Source organism: Eptesicus fuscus, chromosome 21, assembly GCF_027574615.1.
Source record: "Eptesicus fuscus isolate TK198812 chromosome 21, DD_ASM_mEF_20220401, whole genome shotgun sequence".
NCBI lineage: Eukaryota > Metazoa > Chordata > Mammalia > Chiroptera > Vespertilionidae > Eptesicus > Eptesicus fuscus.
Window position 1 is genome coordinate 14,135,190 of NC_072493.1, and position 19,835 is coordinate 14,155,024.

The window sequence follows — 19,835 nt, forward strand, 5'->3', positions numbered from 1 at the left end:
TCCTTCCTTCCTTCCTTCCTTCCTTCCTTCCTTCCTTCCTTCCTTCCTTCCTATCATCTAGCTTCATCATTTCTCCTAATTATCTAGGCCTTTTCTGTTTGCTAGTCATTCATTCAATTATCTAACTCAGTGGTTGGCAAACTGCAGCTCGCAAGCCACATGTGGCTCGAGAGCCTCGGTTTGCTGCTCTGTTGACTAATGAGTTTGCTGACCACTGATCTAACTCATCCACTCACCTGTCAATGTTTGCCAACACTTACTCTATGCAGGTTCCTTTCAGGGAGATGGAATAAGAGATAACTAGGCTGAGTTTTTCCGTGAGGGTGGTGGAAGGAGGAGCCTGGGATAACGGTTAAAAACCTCTTTTAATCATTCAGCCTCTTATCAATGAGCAATTCACTTGTGTGTTTATGAGCCTTTACAGGTAATCTGGGCTTGACATCAGATGAAACACATGGGGATGTACCTGTGTTTCATTTTATTTATTGGTTTACTAGAGGCCTGGTGCACGAATCTCTCAGCCTGGGCTGTGCCCTCTCACAATCCAGGACCCCTCAGGGGATGTTGCACTGCTGGTTTCAGCCCGATCCCTGCAGGCCAGTGCACAAAGCAGCAGGCAGCGGGGGAGGAACTGGAGTGTGGGTGGGAAGGTTGTGGGAAGGAGAGGGGCTGCGCCACTTCCGCTCGTCCCAGCCCCTCTGTGCCTGCCGCTGCCACCTCTTGGTAGTGCTGCTGTGGAGGCTGGAGAGGCTCGTGCTGCTACAGTTGTTGCAGTTGCACTCGCCAACCGTGAGCCTGGGTGTCTGGTGCCCATTGGTCAGCTGAGCTGTGCTCCCTCTGTGGGAGTGCACTGACCACCAGGGGGCAGCTCCTGCATTGAGGCTCTGCCCCCTGGTGGTCAGTGTGCATCATAGCAACCAGTTGAATGGGCCACTGATCACTTAGGGTTTTACACACACACACACACACACACACACACACACACACACACACTCTAGAGGCCTGATGCACGAAGATTCGTGCAAGAATGGGCCTTCCTTACCCTGGCTGCCGGCACCACCTTTGCTCCGGCCTGGAGTTGCCTTTCCGCCTTCCCATGGTGCCCAGAGGCCCAGAGAAGCTGGAATGGTGCGGAACGTCTGTGTCATCACCATGGCAACGACGCAAGCATCCCACCCCATCCCGCCCCTGGCCGCTTGGCACCTGCGTATGCAAATTAACCCGCCATCTTTATTGGGTTACTTTGAATACTCCCGATTGGCTGGTGGGCATCGTAAAGGTTCGGTCAATTTGCATCTTACTCTTTTATTAGTGTAGACTAGAGGCCTGTTGCATGAAATTCGTGAATGGGGGGGTAGTCCCTCAGCCTGGCCTGCACCCTCTCCAATCCAGGACCACTCGGGGGATGTCCAACTGCCGGTTTAGGCCCGGATCGGGCCTAAATTGGCAGTCGGACATCACTCTCGCAATCTGGGACTGCTGGCTTCTAACCGCTCACCTGCCTGCCTGCCTGATCCCCCCTAACCACTCTGCCAGCCTGATCCCCGTAACTGCTCTCCTCTGCCAGCCTGATTGCTCTTAACTGCCTCTGCCTTGGCCCTGCCACCATGGCTTTGTCCAGAAGGGCGTCCAGAAGGTCATCTGGAAGATGTCTGGTCTAATTAGCATATTACCCTTTTGTTAGTATAGACTAGTAGATACTGCATGGTGGACTTTGGCTTCAAACACCAAACAAAGATCACAGTGTTTTATTTGAGCCCTGCAATCAAATTCTAACTTCCTTGTGGCCAGTGGGTCTATGAGATGAATGCCGCCTGTCTTACCCCACTCTCCCATTAGATGGAAAGGAGGGGCTGCTGTAAGTGAGGGGATTGGCCCAGTGCTTGGGGGGCGGGGGGGAGGGAGGCAGACATGGCCAGAAATCCCCTCTGAGGGGGAGGCAGCCATTTTCCATCAGTGGGTGGTCCCCTCCCTGGCCATCTGGGTGTTTGCACACTAGAAGCGTGGACGTGGGAGCCTTGGCGAGGCGCACCCGCAGCTGGATCCAGTGCTTTCTAGGAGCAGCCACCCTCCTTTGTTCTGATTCCACATGCAGCCTGCGGGGAGAGGCCACTGCTAGGTGAGCCGCTCCCAATGCTCAGAGCCCCTCAGCTGCAGGCAGAGATAAATGTGCATCACTGGCCACGGAGGGAAGCAAACCTTCCGAGGGTGCTTATCGATTCCTTTCCGCATGCTGGAAGGTTTGCGCGGCCTTCCAAGAATCCAGTATCCTCAACAGGCCTGGGAGGAACGTGGCTTTCTCCTGACTGCCAGAGGGGGCGGGCCATCCACACGGCATTTCCATCTTTGCCGTTGCATGCACTTAGTTCCTGCAGGTGAGCGTTGCGTTTCAACAGCGATGTCAGCTACTTCTGCTGAGAGCCTCATAGGAGACAATCATTGTTCTAATCGCCTCACGTGCCCTATGAGACAGATGGTGTTATTGTGCTCATTTTATACACAAGGAAACGGGGACCCAGAGAAGGAAGCCGCTTGACCAATAACAACTAACTAACAGACCTCTGCATGTGTCAGACCCTTCAATCCTCCAGGCACCAGGTTCTTCACATTACCTTTATTTTCCGTGATGCAGGCACTATTATTATGTATACTAGAGGCCCAGTACATGAAATTTGTGCACAGGTAGGGTCCCTAGTGGCTGCCGGCTGCCGGTCAGGGCCTCCCTTCCCCCATTTGCTGCTGCCACTGACACTGGCCGGGGCCTTCCTTTGCACCTGCCTTGGCCTGGTGCTGTCCGCTCACCTGCTCCACCATTCCACCGCAGTCCCGCTCTTGTTGGGTCCTATCAGGGCCGGCAGCCCCTCCACTGCTGCCCACTGCCAGTGCCAACACCTGCCATGTTCCGTGTCGCCCCCTTGTGGTCAGCGCATGTCTAACTCCTGGTTGGCCGAACTCCCTCCTGTGGGACAATTTGCATATTAGCCTTTTATTATATAGGATTTTTGCTTAGAGGAAACTCAGGTTCACAGGTCAAGTAGCTTCTTCTATATATTAATTTTTTTTTTAAATTGACTTCAGAAAGAAGAAAGGAGAAGGAGAAAGGGATAGAAACATTAATGATGAGAGATAAACATCATCTATCAGCTGCCCCCTGCATGCCCCGGCCTGCAACCCGGGCATGTGCCCTGACCAGAATTGAATCTTGACCTTCTGGTTCATGGGTCGAGGCTCCACCACTGAGCCACACCAGCTGGGCCCAAGTAGCTCCTTCAAGGTTACTGAGAAGAATTACAACGGGCTTGGACAGTCACATAGGCAGGAATGATTTCGTTTTAACCACTCTGATATCCTGCCTCTCCGGATATATTTAGACAGAATAACTTGGTTATTTGCGGTCTTAGATATGTGGCTGAATTTTCCCCCTTCAAAGCACAGATGAATTGCCTAAAATGATTATTATGCCATGTTCATCATTTATTTTCATGTCTGAAGGCAGTCTGCAGAAACTTTAAATATATCAGGCCGAACACTAAATGAGATTCCTACAGCCTTTTTTTGTGGAATGTAATCTGCAACATCTATTAAAACAAATAACACACTTGTCTTTTTTATTCACCAGCCCCACTTTGGGAAATTCTCCTGTAGAAACAAAAGCACCCGGGAGATGAGATATATGATTAAGGGAGTCTCTGCAGCATTGTTTATAACGACAAAAACCGGCGAGAGCCTGGCAGCCTCTCACTGCGGGGGAGAGAAGTGGGTAAAATGCGGTTTGTCCACGCGGTGGAAGGTTGTGCAGCTATGACCTGGGATAGAGTTAGGTGACAGAAGCACGTGGGTGAAACTCTCATTTAAAAAAAACCAAGCAAGGGGTCCATTGGAGCTGAGGGTAATGCAAGGAGAAGAATGAAGTTGGGGAGCCCTTTCCATGTTGTTTCGCAGGACATGGTGAACTCATCATCCTTTTAAAAACGTTTAATAATTGAAGTATAATTTATATAGCGAGTGGTCAGTTCAGTATGGGTGTGCACAGTCATAACTGTACAGTCTGACCAGTTTTGGCAAATGCTTACTTCCATGTAACCCACGCCCCACTCAAGATATAGAACCTCCCATCACCCCAGAAGTCTGCTTTGTGTCCCTCTAATCCAGTATTTCTCAACCTTTCTAATGCCGCGACCCTTTAATACAGTTCCTCATGTTGTGGTGACCCCCAACCATGAAATTATTTTCGTTGCTACTTCATAACTGTAATTTTGCTACTGTTCATGAATCATAATGTAAATATCTGTGATTTCTGATGGTCTTAGGCTCTACAGCAGTGGTTCTCAACCTGTGGGTCATGACCCACAGGTTGAGAACCACTAGCAGGGTCGCTTAAGACCATCAGAAAACACAGATATTTACATTACGATTCATATACAGTAGCAAAATTACAGTTATGAAGTAGCAACAAAAATAATTTCATGGTTGGGGGTCACCACAACATGAGGAGCTGTATTGAAGGGTCACGGCATTAGAAAGGCTGAGAACCGCTGCTCTAATCATTCCCTGTCACCCCTCTACTAATAGCAACCACTCTCCTCATGTCTCTCACCACAGGTTAGCGTTCCCTGTTCTGGAACATTACGTAAATGAATTGTGTAGTGTTACTCTTTTGTGTGTGGCTTCTTTTCTCATCACAGTGGCTTTGAGATTAATTTACTTTGCTGTCAGTAATTTGTTCCTTTTTTACTGCTGTGTAGTACTCCAGTGTATGAATACAGCATGATTTGTTTATCCATTCTTCTGTTGATCCACATTTGCATTGGGTCTTATGAATAAGCTCCATAGACATTCTTTGACAAGTCTTTTTTTTGTGGATGTAAATTTTTGTTTGTCTTGAATAAATACCTGGAAGTAGAATTGCTAGGTCAAAGGGTAGGCAAATGCTTAACTTTACAAGAAACTGATAGCATTTTGTACACATTTTGCATTCCCTCCAGCAATGTGTGAGAGTTCAGATTACTTATAGTTTTAATTCATTTTCCTAACGACTCGTAATGTTCTGTACTTTTCCATGGTCCTCATGAAATGCAGAATGCATGTTCCAGCTATGTGTAACCTGACCTTAAAACCATACTTTCTTGATTTCTGTAGCTTTAGAGTAGGTTTTGAAATCAGGTAGTTTAAGTCCTTCAATTTTTTTTCTTTCCAAAATTGTTTTATTCTGGCTGTCATGGAAGTTTTGGTTACAGCTCTTGCATATATTTTGTTAAATTTATCCCTAAGTATTTTATGTTTTTTGATGCTATTATAAACAGAACTTTCAAAATTACAATTTCCAATTGCTTGCTGCTAGAGAATGGAAATAAAATCAATTGTTGTATGTTGAGCCTGTATCTTGCTGCTTTGCTGAGCTCACTTTTCAGTTCTGTTATTGTTGTTGTTATTATTTTGGTAGCTTCCGTAGGATTTCCTGTATATGTGATTATATTGCCTGCACATAAAGAGCTTTACTCCTTCTTTTCCAATCCGTATACTCCTTTAGTCTTTTCCCTGCTTTGGTGCACTGGTTAGGACATCCAACAAAATGTTGTCATGGTGAGAGTAGGCATCTTTGCCCCCTTCTCCATCCTGGGGAGAGAGTCTTCAGTCTCTTACTGTTAAGGATGGCATTAGCTGTAAGTTTACTATTGATACCCTTGATCAGATTGAGGAAGGCTCATTTAAGTTTGCTAAGCTTATTTTTATCATGAATATGTGTTGGATTTCGTCAAATACTTTTTCTGCATCTATTGAGATGCTCATAATGCTATTTCTCCTTAATCTACTATTATGCTGAATTACACTGATTGATATTTGAATGTTATACCAATCTTGGAATCCTGCAATGAATCCTACTTATTATTTATATATAGAGATAAGTATGTGTTATTCTATATATACTAGAGGCCCGGTGCACGAATTTGTGCATGGGTGGGGTCCAGCGAGCCAGCCCTGATAGTGGTGAGGACAGTTGGCTGGTGGCCCTGCCCCCTGGTCAAACTCCTGGTTGAGGGGACAATTTGCATATTAGCCTTTTATTATATAGGATGTGTGTGTGTAAATATATATCTATATATATTCATATATATATATATATCTATATTCAATTTGCTAACATTTTATTAAGGACTTTAGTATCTGTGTTCATGGGCATTGTTCTGTTTTTGTTGTTTTATTCCCCTTGTAATCTCCCTTTGGTATGGTTTTAGCATCACAGTCATGTTGGCCCTGTAAAATGAATTTTTTCTCTGTGTTTATTTTTATTTTTATTTTTTGGAAGAGTTGATGTGGAATTGACATTTTTTTTTCTTAAATGACTTTATGTAATTCAGCAGTGAAGCATGGATCTGGAGTTTTCTTTGTGGGAAGGTTTTCAATAATAAATTCTATTATTAAAATAGGATTAAGGCTGTTTATATATTCTGTTTCTTGTGTCAGTTTTGATAGTTTGTATTTTCAAACCATTTGTCAGTTTTATTAAATTATCAAATTTAGTGGCATAAAATTGTTTAGAATGTTCCCTTATTATCCTTTTACTGTTGTAATGTAGTTAGCGATGTCCTCTATTTCATTTCTGATATTGATAAATTTGTGTTGTTGCATGGTATTTTTTCATTTTTAATTTGTCCTTTATCTTTTTCTTTATATTTAAAGTGAATCTCTTTTAAACCATATATAACTGGATTTTGCCTAAAAAAAATCTAATCTGAAAATCTCTGCTTTTGCTTTTAACATAATTAATTATATGGTTGTGTTTAAACTTACCATCTTTCTATTCATTTTCTGTTTACCTCCTTTGTTCTTTTTCTTCCTTTCCTGCCCCCTTTTGGATTAAATAGGCATTTTTGGATATTACATTTTATCTTTTGGATTGGATTTTTATCTATCCGTATTTGCTAATATTATATCACTTATAGAACAGTCACTTATTGATTAAGAACCTTGTAGTAGTGCCTGGCTGGTGTGGCTCAGTGGTTGCACATCAGCCTATGAACCAGGAGTCACAGTTCGATTCCTGGTCAGGGCACATGCCCTGGTTGTGGGCATGGTCCCCAGTGGGGGGGTGTCGGAGGCAGCCAATCAATGATTCTCTCTCATTATTGATGTTCATTTCTCTCTCTCCCTTCCTCTCTGAAATCAATAAAAAAATATATATATATTTTAAAAAGAATCTTGTAGTAGTATCTACATGTTCCTCCTATTCTGTACTATTGTTTTCATACACTTACTTTTACATATGTTTTAGCCCCTGAAATACATTGTTGTCATTTTTTAAAACTGTCAATCAACTTTTAGATAAATTAAGAAATGAGAAAAAAGTATTTTATACTTAGCTACATAGTTACTGTTTCTGGTGATTAGAATTCCTTCTTGTAGGTCTGAGTTTTCATCTGGTACCATTTTCCTCAGCTTGACTAACTTCCTAAAGAAAAAAAAAAATTCAGAGTTCAAGTCTATGGGTGGCAAATTTTCTTAATTTTATTTAAAAACATTTATTTCACCTTCCTTTTGAAAACCGCGTTCACTGGATTTGGAAGTGCAGCGGACAGGCTTCGTCTCCCCTCACTTTAATGTTGTTCCGTGTTTCCAGGTTTGCCTTGTTGCTGCTGAGGGGTCAACGGTCAGTCATATCATTTCCTTCTTTGGAATGTGTCCCCCCACCCTCTTGCTCTGTTAAAGATTTTTCTCTTTCTCTTTGCTTTTTAGCTGTTTGATTGTGATGTGTTTAGGTATGGCTTTCATTAAGTTTAGCCTCTTTTTTTTTTTTTTTTTAGCGTCTTCCATCTGTGGACTGGTATTTTTCATTGATTTGGAATTCTTTGGCATTGCTACGTTTTTAGGTGTGTCTTTTTTGACTCAATCTCTCTTTTCTCTTCTTTTGGCCCTCTAATTATTTATCCCATAGGTCACTGAGGCTTTATTTATTGTAATTAATAGAGGCCCTGGCCAGGTAGCTCAGTTAGTTAGAGCATCGTCCCGATATGCCAAGGTTGTAGATTTGATCCCCAGTCAGGGCACAAACAAGAACCAACCAATGAATGCATAATTAATAGACTGTGTTTTTTGAGCAGTTTTAGATTTAAAGAAAAATTGAGTGGAGAGTACAGAGGGTTCTAGTTTCCTTAACCCACACCTTCCAGCTTCTGCTATCTTTAACATCTTGCATCAGAGCGGTACACTTGTTACCATTGGTGAACCTACACTGAAGTGTTTGTAACACCCAAAGAGTATAGCTTACATTAGGTTTCCCTCTTTGTGTTGTACATTTCATGGGTTTTGACAAATGTATTATTTATATTTATTCTCTGTTTATCTGTCTACTTCATTATGGTATCCTACAGGGCACTTTCGCCACCCTCCCAATTTGTTCTATTCCACCTGTTCATCCATCCCTCTCATCCCTCTCTCCCCCAAATCCCTGGCAAACACTGATCTTTTTACTGTCTTCATAGTTTTGCCTTTTTCAGAATGTCTTGTAGTCAGAATCACACAGTAAGAAGCCTTTCAGATTGCCTTTTTTTTCATTTAGTAATAGGCATTTAAGTTCCTCCATGTCTTTTTGTGGCTCGATAGTTCATTTATTTTAGTGCTAATCATACTCCATTGTGTGGATACACCATGATTTGTTTATCCATTATCTACTCACCGATTGAAGGACATCTTTGCTGCTTCCAAGTTATGACAATTATGGGTAACGTTTCTCTAAAACATCCAAGGACAGGGTTTTGTGTGAATTTAAATTTTCAACTTATTTCAGTAAATACCAGTGAGCTTGACAGGCGGATCGTCTGATTAAAATAGGCTTAGTTTTGTTAGAAACTGCCAATCTCTCTTCCAAAGTAGCTGCATCCTTTTGATTTCCCACCAGCAATGAACGAGCGGTCCTGTTGCTCCAGAACCTCGTCAGCCTTTGGTGTTGTCAGTGTTTTGGGTTTTGCCATTCTGATAGGCATACTGTGTAGTTCATGGTCATTTTACTTTGCAGTTCCCCGATGACATAGGCTGTTAAGCATCTTTTCGCATGTTTATTTGCCATTTGTGTTCCTTCTTGGGTGAGCTCTCTTTTCAGACCTTTGCCTACTCATTTTTAAATTGGGTTGTGCATTGTCTTATTGTCGAGCTTTAAGAGCTCTTTGTATATTTTGGATACCAGTCCTTTATTAGATGTCGTTTGCAATGATTTTCTCCAATCTTTGTTTCATCCGGGGCCTGCAGGAAATGTGGGACAACTAAAGTGTACATGTTATTTTAAAAATTTATTAAAAATATTTTTATTCATTTCAGAGAGGGAGAGAGAGATAGAAACATCAACGATGAGAGAGAATCATTGATCGGCTGCCTCCGCACACCCCACACCGGAGAAGATCAAGCGTGCAACTTGGGCATGTGCCCCGACCGGGAATCGAACTGTGACCCCCAGGGTCCATAGGTTGATGCTCAACCACTGAGCCACACTGGCCAGGCTGACATGTACATCTTTGTTACCTTTGCCCACTGAGCTCACATCTTCACTGGGAGACCCTGCTCAGGTGGATGGTGGCGGGATACAGAGGGTTAGAGGTCAGGCTCCCGGACCCTAGCCACCATACACAATCTCCTCTGACCCACAGACGTGGCCCCCAAATCCAGACGTGGCCCCCAAATCCAGAAGGTCAGGGCACAGTAGATGAGGAAACAGGAGAGGTATGGGGCACAGATGGGAGCTGAAGGGGGGGCCCTGGGCTCTGCTGAGAACGGAGCGCTGACATTTATTCCTGGTGGTTAACACTGCAGGGGACACCGTCCCAGAAAGGCCCCTGCAGCAGGCTCTCTGCTTGGAGTTCTGTGTGGGGACAGGATGATATACACACTGACACTGGACTCTCCCAACTCTAGTCTAGAAAATCAAACTTAGGACGGATCTTCCTGGGATGAGGCTTCTCTTTTGGGTGGAGTCCTGCCGAGCGCCCAGCTCACCCCGAGAGTGGGCTCTGTCCTCATGAGGGGGCTGGGGTGGGGCCTTTCCCGTGGGCAGAGCCTTCCCCTGGCTTCTGAGTCCCATCCCTCCGGCTGTCAGTGGGATCTTGGGGTTGCACTGGGAAGGGAGCTCTGTGAGCTGGACCCTCTCTCCTGCCCCCCAAGTTTCTGGTTCCCGGCTTCTCTGGAGCTCCCGGTAAGTTATTTTTAGGGAGCAAAAAGCAGGCAGATGGAGTCTACCTTGTTGATGACTGGGAATGGTTTCTCCAGATTTCTTAACGAAGACGCTTGGGCGGTTAAGGTCGAAATAGCTCTCAGAGATGGACGATCCGGGGTCTCTGACTTTCAAAGGTGGTGGCAAATGCAGGCCTTGAATTTAGGTTGCTAGGTCCTGCAGAACTCTTTCCATCATCATGGACTGTCTCCTGGTAAAGTTAATAAAAAGGGGGGGCCTCTTGCAAAACAGTGGCTCTCTGGGAAAGATGGAGTGGGGGGTGGTGTGGAGATGAAGAACAATGCAGCTGAGTGACTGAGGCTGCAGAAATGGAACCCGAGAACCACAGTTAGAGACGGTCCCCGCCCACCCCGCCCTGCAGCAGGCACTGGGGGACTTTGTCAGGGAAGATGTTTTAAATTGGGGCTTTTAGGGACAGCCACGTTCCAGTCTCACCATGACATTTTGTTTGCTTGGAGATACTGCGGTGGTGGTTTGGTAAGTTTTCAAGGTAAAGCAACACTTGGATGATCACATCCCCAAATCATGACTCACAAGACTGAGGCTGCCTAAATCAAGGGATGTTTACTGGCCTCCGAATGTAATTAAACTGCAGGATCAGTGATTTTCTAAATGCAGACACCTCAAGCGTGACCAGCACCTCCAAAACACACGAAAAGAAAGAGGCAAATCTAGAGGAAATAAATAAATAGGTCATTTTCCATGATAGAAAAACTCACACGACAAGAAAGAAGACAACAGACAAAACAGAACAACAGGGTTTAGGGTTTGGCCTTGAACTCTGCCTGTTCTGCTAGGATCTTGCGGCAAGGGTAGCGATTAGGCTGAGAAAGTCACCCATTGCGTTTTACAGGATTGGCCGAATGTGGGTCAGAATCCTGGCAGAGGCAGCAGGTGGTGGTCACCCATGATTCGAGGCGGGAAGTTCTAGATACAGGCCTGGGGGGGTCCTAGTTCAGAAGGGGTCGGGCGAGGGTTGGCCTTGGGCGCTGGCTCCTGGGCCTGCCCTATAGGAGGCTTGACTGCCAGTAACAAGGTCTCTTGCCATACAGACGTTTGGTGGGCATTGGTTTTCCCAGAGCAGCCACTGAGCTGGAGAGTAGCTGGTGCATGGTATGGTTCCTTGTTGTTCAGGTCAAGGAAGTGGGCAGATGAAGACTAAATAATGGGCCTCCCATCCTATGGCTGTGGCTCCAAGGGAACTATAGAAACAGCAGAGCATGGGGAGAGGCATGGGGAGAGTCCCCTGGGCTCAGAGAGGCTTGAGGGGGGCCTTTTCCCAGAGCTGCCTGCCCCCTGGGGAGATGCCCAAGCTGGTGGGTTTGATTTCAGCAGGAGGCGAAGGGAAGGCCTGGGCTGTTTGTTCACAGGGCTGGTCTCATCCAAGGAGTCGGGTATTGGCAGAAATCTCAAATTCTGACTTCGGGCCCGAGCTATTTATGTTGAAAACATTTGAGTGACTTTCCGCCCCCGACCCCCCACCTTCTTCCACAATGGAAGACGGGCACACTTCCAGGCCTGCCTCCGCACCCAGCCAGCCTCCCCAAGCCGCCTGGCGCTCTCTCCGCCGAAACCGTACGGAGCCCGGCTGAATAAATGCCCCAGCAGAGCTCTGCGAACACTCCAGTTTAATATGCACTTGACCTCTTTGTCTTTCAGAAATGGAATTTATTGAGTTTGGATTCCAGCGCTCCTGGGCCCCCACTAACATCTAATTAACCAGACCACACTTTGACTTCAAAAGTGCAGGAGAAAACGAGGAGATGTATTATGATGTTCTCTCGGCAGGAACCTCGAGGAGGGCTGGGGAGCTGAGCCAGGGGCTTTTGAAGTGTCTGAGTTGGTGGTCTGCGGTTGTGCCAGAATGCAAGATAAGCCGGTCAGCCCTCCTTTGCGGCTGTCTTTTCCCCCAATAAAGAGCCACGGCCTTCCCTTTTGTCGTCATTGACCTTCTTGGACTGAATTTCCCAGGCTCTGAATCTGCACTCCTTTGATGCATCAACAAACAAGGGTGCAGCCAAATGTATGCCCCCCCCCCCTTGGTCTCCAGTCCCCACCATGAAAACCACTCCTTTATCAGCAGGGAGCTGAGTCTAGAAAGCCATGAAAATATGGCTTCAGAGACAGCGTCATGCATGAATCCACAAGAAGCAGAATCATGGCTTATTGGCGCGGAGTTTGAGAACTTCGGGTTCAGTTCCCTTCCCTGTTTTCAATCTGCCAAGGTAGAAAGATAAGGGAAGGGAGGCAAAAATGGACGTTTGTCTGAAGCAGCTAAGAACAACGGTGGCAGCCTTGTTGTCCGTCTCCTGCCTCTGGGATGCGGACGTGGGACAATGCTGAGCGTGGCTTAGCCTTGGAGGCGGGTAGTCACTGGAATGGAGCAGAAGGGACCTCCATCGAGGCGGTGTGGGCAGGCCTGGGCCAACACACAGGACTCACCTAGCGGGGGAGTGACCAGGTGCTTGGCCTTGTGGGTGGATTTAGGTCATGCTGCTCTCCAGGGCGGCCCCTCTGGCAGTTGCAATAAGGCAGGAGCAGGCTTGGGAGCATGAGAAGAAGGCCATGTTGTTTTGAAGATTTAAATGAGGTAATAACCATAAGTCACTTAACCCTGTGGCTAGCATACAGTGTGCGCGCAATACATTGTATCATTCATTACTGACTGTTACTATGATCAGATGATGTGAATGAGTGGAAAGGACACATCTCAGAGCCTGAGTGAGAAGGACTGAGAGAGGGAGGGATGGAGATAACGGGTCAGGGCAGAGGTCAAGGACTGAGAGAGAATAGAGGTGACTCCTGGCACAGGCTGTCGTGGGGAGGGGAAAGAGGTGTGGGGACAGGTGGCCTTCTGTTTGCCTCTGACAAGCTCCACATAGTCGCTTGTTTGTGGATGTAGCCAGGGCATGTAGCACAGTTCTTGGCACATAGTAGGAGCTTGCAGCAAACATTGATGCCCTGCCCATATCTCCTAAGCCTTACTGTTTTAGGGTCACTTGGCCTGATTTCTAATTGCCATTTTTACATTTCTTTGCCTAAAGACTTCCTTTGTTGCCAAAGCCTACTCTGCCTCACTGAATGGAAGACCAGAAGTGGGGAAATTAATAACGCTGGAAAAGCATTGGCCAGTCAACCCATGATGGCATTTAAATGCCCCAGCTCCCTCCCTTCCCTGCAGGGATCCGTCTGAGACACAGGCTCTGCTCTGAATCTCAGAGGTCACCATAGGGGGAACGTGATAATGCATCCTCCACTTTTGCATGCCTCTCCAGGTGTTTTCTTCACCTCTCAAACACACTGCTAGTACTTAAATCTTAAAAAGAAAAAAAAAAATATAATAAATATATATATTAAATATATAATAAATATATATAATAAATATATAATAAATATATAAATAAAATATAATATATATAATAAATATATATAATAAGTATATATAATAAATATATATAATAAATATATTAATATATATTATATATATATGTGTATATGTGTATATATATATATTTCAGAGAGGAAGGAGAGGGAGAGAGAGAGATAGAAACATCAATGATGAGAATCATTGATGGGCTGTCTCCTGGACACCCCCTACTGGGGATCAAGCCCACAACCGGGGCATGTGCTCTGCCCGGGAATCGAACCAGGATCTCCTGGTTCATAGGTTGATGCTCAACCACTGAGCCACGCCAGCCAGGCTTGAATTCTTATCTGAGGGTCTGTTTCTGGGCGAACCCACGCTGAGCCAGTGCTCACTAGCCAGCGGTTGGATAATGAGTAAATGCATGCGCTGGACCCAGCCAGTGCCACCTGATGCGACATTCCTCAAGCCCCCTGCGCACAGTTAGCGAACGGGGTGTCCCTGGACTCACAAACACCCGCTTCTCCCAAGTGTCCCAGAAACTCCGGACTTGGCCCTCAGTTGTTGCCCTTTGTCTGGGTCGCTGCTGCTTTTCCTGGCCTGATCTAGAGGGAGAGGGGGGTTTCAGCGGTCGGGTCCTCCATCCTGGGCCATTCTGCTTGGCCACTCCTCTTGCCCCATGACCTTCCCTTCACTACATGTTTGCAGAGCCTGCCTCTCTCCATCTCTCATCCTTAATGATTCTTGAATGGAGCCAGTCCAGAAGCACATCAGATATTTGCAGCTTTATCTCCGAGAAAGGCTGAGACGGTGGAGAGCAGTGCTCATCATGCAGAACACAAAGCTACGTGCAGAGGCGAGGGAGAAGCTGGGTGTCCAGGGAATCCAAGCCACCGCCGGGCCTTTCCTCGGGGAAATTCGTTAAACCGTCTGCAGGTCCTGTACAATTAGATGACAACATTAATTTGCAAACAGGAAGGGCGATGGTGACAGCACTATAATTTATGTCTTCGGTAAGTGGCTCATGCCCAGCGTCAGAATGGATCCACTGCGGTTCAGTCTCGCCCCGGGTTTTCACATTTTTGCATTTATATTGGGGATGTAAGTGACAACGTAGAGCCCGTGACAGGCCAGGTTGTTGTCAGCTTCGTTCTCCGGTCGCCGATCGCCCCGGTTTTTTGATAAGATAATTACTCCATTCCGTGTGTGTTTCTCACGTCTCATGGCAAATTGGGCAATGCTGGGCTGTCTCTGAGCATTTCTCCTCATGCATTTGCAGAGGGAAGGAGCGGGTAGTTGTGGCTTTGTAACTTAAGGCTGGCAGTTTCCCAGTTAGGCAGAGAACATTCTGGAATCTCTAGGCTGCCCCAAACCTTTAAAGTCCTCTTATTCATCTCATAATCACAGATCAGATTGCCTCCCTAGCATCACCATATACCATCACCCTTCTATTAGAGGGGCCATATAATTTATTGTTCAAACTCTTAACCCTTTTTAGGGGTACAGGGAGGATGAAGAGGTCACTATTAGTAATGACTCTATGATGACAGGTATAAATTGGGCGGACTGGTATGTATGGATGTGTCCCTTCCATGTGTGTGCAGCCCTTGTGATGGGGGACTTCTTTAATCTGACAAAGTATATGTGTCGAAAATCTATTTTAAAAAATCCTCATGTTTAGTGGGAAAATACGCATTTATCTTAAAATCAAGAAGACACAGATATCTATTTTTTATTCTCCCTCCCCGCCCCCAATATTAAATTGGCCGTCTTAGCCAGCATAGTGAGAGAAGTCTATAAGACAGGCGTTAAACAAATTGGGAAGAAGAATCCAAACCCGCCATTCTTCAGGGACAATTGGGATCATCTACAGAGAAAACCCAAGAGACTCGAAAGGTCATAATTAGAATTAATGAGAGTTCATTAAGTTTATTGGATATACGATCAATATACAAAAACCAATTGTATTCTGTACATCAGCAACAAGCCACTAAAGTACTATTTGCAATAGCAGCACAAAAAGCAACGTGCTTAGGAATAAATATAATGAAAGCTGTCTATGACTTCTCTGAAAGGAAGTTATAACACCCAAAGAAAACCCAACTAAACAGAGAGACATACCACGTTCAAGGATAGGGAGCCTCTATATCGAAAAGATGTTGGTTCTTCCCAAATTAGTGTATAAATTCAATACGGTTCCTGTAAAAGTCCCAACAAGGTATTCATGGAACTTCATAGGCTTATTCTGATTTGGATATAGAATAACAAAAGTTAAGAATAGCCAGGGTCCTTTCGGAGAAGAATAAGGTGAGGCAGGAGATGGGTGTCAGGCGCCAAGAATTGTTAAAGCAATTAAGAAGGTGTTAAGAAGGTGTAATATTCACTTAGCATAATGTCAGAAAGGTTCACCCACATTGTCTCATATGGCAGAATTTCCTCCTTTATTTTTATTTTTATTTTCCCAGGCTGGAGAATTTCCCCTTGATGTATAAGCCACATTTTCTTTAGCCATTCATCTGTCGATTGGACAGTTAGGTTGTTTCCACATCTTGGCTATTATGAATAGTGCTATTTCAATCAAGCAAGATGAATAAGCTCTAGGGACCTGCCATACAACAGTGTACCTTTAGTCAAAAATAACGTATTGTCCACTTAAAAATTCGTTAAGAGGGCAGACCTCACACAGTCAACGACAGCCACGGCTGTTGAAGGAAAGGGGCGGGGCTGGAAGCACAACATTTAATCCTGTTTCTTTCAGAGCCCTCGGCGTTGCTTTTCGAGGCCACTATTACAGTTCGTTCTGTTTTTTTCTTCAGTGTAAATGAGATCCTTTCCTTCTCTTTTGAACTTTTGCACTTAGTTGGAAGGCGCTGTCCCTGTGATTGGCTTTTTCAAGTCTGCATTCCTAGAATTATATTATAGAATCTTTCGAGGCCGCTTGACTCGCACTGAAGGAATCTGTCTGTAGTTGTTCTGAGAAGTGAGCACTGGTCTCTGATTGCTTCCGGAAATGGGGAACTCACTACCTACAGAGGAGGCAGGACTTTGAATCCATTGCCACAGAGCTGGGGAGTCAGGAGGCCGGGGTTCTGGTGCCTTGGCTGAGCCACGTTGGGCAAAAATTGTCACTTTGCTGCCTCAGTTTTCTCACCTGCAAAATGGGACCATTCTGATTGAGATAGCTAAGTGTCTGAATCACAAACTGAGCACCAGCCCCCCTCTGAGGCCAGGTAGGGCTGGAAGCTTTCAGTGGGGAAAAACTTGCTTTTTCCTTTTATTTAAAATTATTTTTTTCCCTGTTTAGAGAAGCAAGTAAATGTGTTCGTTGTAAAAAAAAAAAAAAAAAAAAAAAAAAAAAAGGAAATTACCTGTAAGCCTGAGGCAGAGACTAAAAATTGTGCCGAGTGTCACCCATTGGAAATAACTCCTGTTCACAGTATAAGCTATAGAAGATATAGTTATCTCTATAAAAGTGATCAAGGCAGGATGATAATATCACTAGTAAAGCCACAAGGAAGCACTTGGAGCAGCAGAAAACCAAGCCTTTTCTTAGTCATTTTGCGTATTTTTGTCTTATTTAATTCTCACAACGACCCCTCATACATTATCTCCACTTTATAGACCAGGGGACTTGAGAAGTGGAAAGTTAAGTGACTTGGTCAGGGTCACACAATAAGCGGTAGAATTTATGCTTGGAATCACATGCCCAATGTAATATGGACTTTGAACCCGTCCTTCGAAAACTTCATGCCCTCTGCATTTAGCCTTGTGACACAAGCACTGGGAGACCCGGCTGACAGGCTCTTGGGTTGCATGATGGGCAGTGTGGGTGGGTGTGCACATGGCTGGCACACTCCGTGAGCTCTGCCACGTTCCAGTGAATGCCTGTGCCAGGATGTGATTAATGATCCCCTGGTCTTGGATCTTTAGGTTGTTTTTGAATTTTGTTCTTAAAAAAACAAACAAACACCTGCACTAAATATCTTTGTGCTGAAGGCTTTGTCCGAGTCTTGATTGTTTCCCAGGAGAGAGTCCGAGCTTTCTGTGCTTTTAAGGCTCTTCCAGGTTGAGCTCCTACCAACCAGGCGAGTGTTCTGGAGACTTGGTGAGGTTGCCAAGGAAGGGTCCCAAGGTCGAAGTCTCTAGCCAGGCTGGGCCCACTCCCTGGGCGTTGCCTTTAGTTCTGTGGGAAGGGCCCTTTCCTCTGACCCAGATCCTTGGGGCTTGCTGGGCAGGCCCCACACTCTGGACAACAGGTGACGTCACCATCTACCATCTGCCAGGCCACGGAGAACCTCAAGGCGGTTTAGAGCATCCGGCCTTGTGGTTTCACTGAGGAACCTTTTTTGCTGCCAAGGGCCATTTGGATATTTATAACATCCTTCTCAGGCCGTATAAAAACATCAACTTAAAAATTAGCCCGCTGTATTTGGTCAAACATTTAACTAATTCACCCCGAATGCCTTGGGAGGGCCAGACGATTTTGTGGGCTTTGTACGGTTCCCCACTCCTGCTCTAAGGGATGGTTGGAAGTGAGTCCATTTAGGCCTGCACTTCCCAACTTCTGTTGGCTAGACATTTTCTTCAGAGTAAGAAATAATCTCGAAAAACCCCCTTATGCATGATTCAATTACATTTTAAAGCAACATTTTCAAAGCTAAAAACATGATTTTTTTCTGTCAGAAATGATATTAAACCAATATATTATTAAAATTGGACTTTAAAGCCATTTAAAATAAAATTGTAAGTAATATTAAAACAGGCAAATTTTGACCGTGCTCCAAATTATAAGTGACGAATGATGCTTCATGAAGTATCGGACAAGCATCATTGGTTGGCAACTAGATTAAAAATGGGCATTCGACATCATGTTTGGGTGTGGGGCCCAATGTATATTTAATAGGACCGCAGATTGGACTATATATTACAGCATAAGAAAAAGACATACGTTGTTTTCATGGCCTGATACTGGGCATGTTTGAAATTTCCCTTACAAGTAAAACTGTTATTTTTAAAAAGTAAGCTTAGTGTTTTGTTTGCAAATGACACGAGAGAGGATTTCAGGCCCCTATCTGTAAGCCGGTTTCCACTAGCAACACCCCGCGGGCTGCAGATGGTCTTTCTTTCTAATAAATATAAAACGTCAGAACAGTTGGCCAGTTATTCTCTTTTCTCTTTAGAAAATGACTTTGGAAGTTGTGGAGACATCTTTTCTAAAAAAAGTATATTTTTATTGGTTTCGGGGGGGGGGGGGGCGGGGCGGGGGAGAGAAAAAGAGAGATAGAAACATCAGTGATGAGAGAGAATCATTGACAGGCTGTCTCCTGCACGCCCCCCACTGGGGATAGAGCCCTAAACCTGGGCATGTGCCCTGACTGGGAATTGAACAGTGACCTCCTGGTTCATAGGTAGACACTCAATCCCTGAGCCACGCCGGCCGGGCTGTGGAGATATCCTAAACATTTTGTTCAGATGAGTGCAGTTTCTAGATCTGGTTGCGATGGTCTGGAGGTGAATTCTCAGCATCGTTATCACTCTGCTCCTCCTGTATTTCCACAGCCCTTGGTGACAGGCCTGAGGGCTGAGCCTTGAGCCCCACACCCAGCTGACCTCTGCTGACTCTTGTCCAGCCCTGGAAGGCTCTTGAGCTAGTCTGCTTTAAAGGAAAAAAAAATACAAATTTCATAGCTAATTTTGTTTATTTTAAAAAATAAACACAGAAACAGGCAGTTTCATCACTGTGATGGCAGAAAACCCTGGAATGCCTTTGTGAGCCCATAGGGGAGGGTGTTGAATCCCAGATTCAAAGATGGTCATTTGGGCAAATGCTCCCTCCAGCTTCCCTTTGGACACAGGACGCCGTGGGTGGAGGTCTGAAGGTCTGATTTGTTTCAAGGTCCCCATTCAGAAACTTTTCTAAAGTGGGAGTTGCAGGTATTTGGGGCTTTAGCATGGAACCTGGGTCAAGAACCTAGAGCTGTTCCAGTGCAGTCAGTCTCTCTCTCTCTCTCCTCTCTCTCTCTCTCTCTCTCTCTCTCTCTCTCTCTCTCTGCCTCAGTTTCCTCATCTGCCAAACAAAGGCAGAGAATTATTTGACCTTGACGCATGGTCCAGGATTTGGATTCTTTCTTAAGCACAAAATCCCTTTCCTGCCTACCCATGGAAGAAGAATTGCAGGCAGCGATCCGTTCCCGTGAAAACAGTGCCCTGGAGACACTTCTGTGTGAGCAGCTTGGAGAAGGGTTGAGGGAG

General features: G+C 45.2%; 2 long non-coding RNA genes across 2 annotated transcripts; one reads left to right on the plus strand and one right to left on the minus strand.

Annotated features, from left to right (window-relative positions):
- Window positions 1–1,745: 1,745 nt before the first annotated feature.
- LOC114230852 (uncharacterized) lies at window positions 1,746–10,329 on the minus strand. The gene is made up of 3 exons (XR_003616820.2): window positions 10,225–10,329; window positions 2,803–2,959; window positions 1,746–2,462 (listed from the first exon to the last, which is right to left on the minus strand). It is a non-coding gene; the product is annotated as an uncharacterized LOC114230852 (long non-coding RNA).
- Window positions 10,330–10,456: 127 nt separating this feature from the next.
- Window positions 10,457–12,156, plus strand: LOC114230851 (uncharacterized). The gene is made up of 2 exons (XR_003616819.2): window positions 10,457–10,696; window positions 11,879–12,156. It is a non-coding gene; the product is annotated as an uncharacterized LOC114230851 (long non-coding RNA).
- The last annotated feature ends 7,679 nt before the right edge of the window (window positions 12,157–19,835 follow it).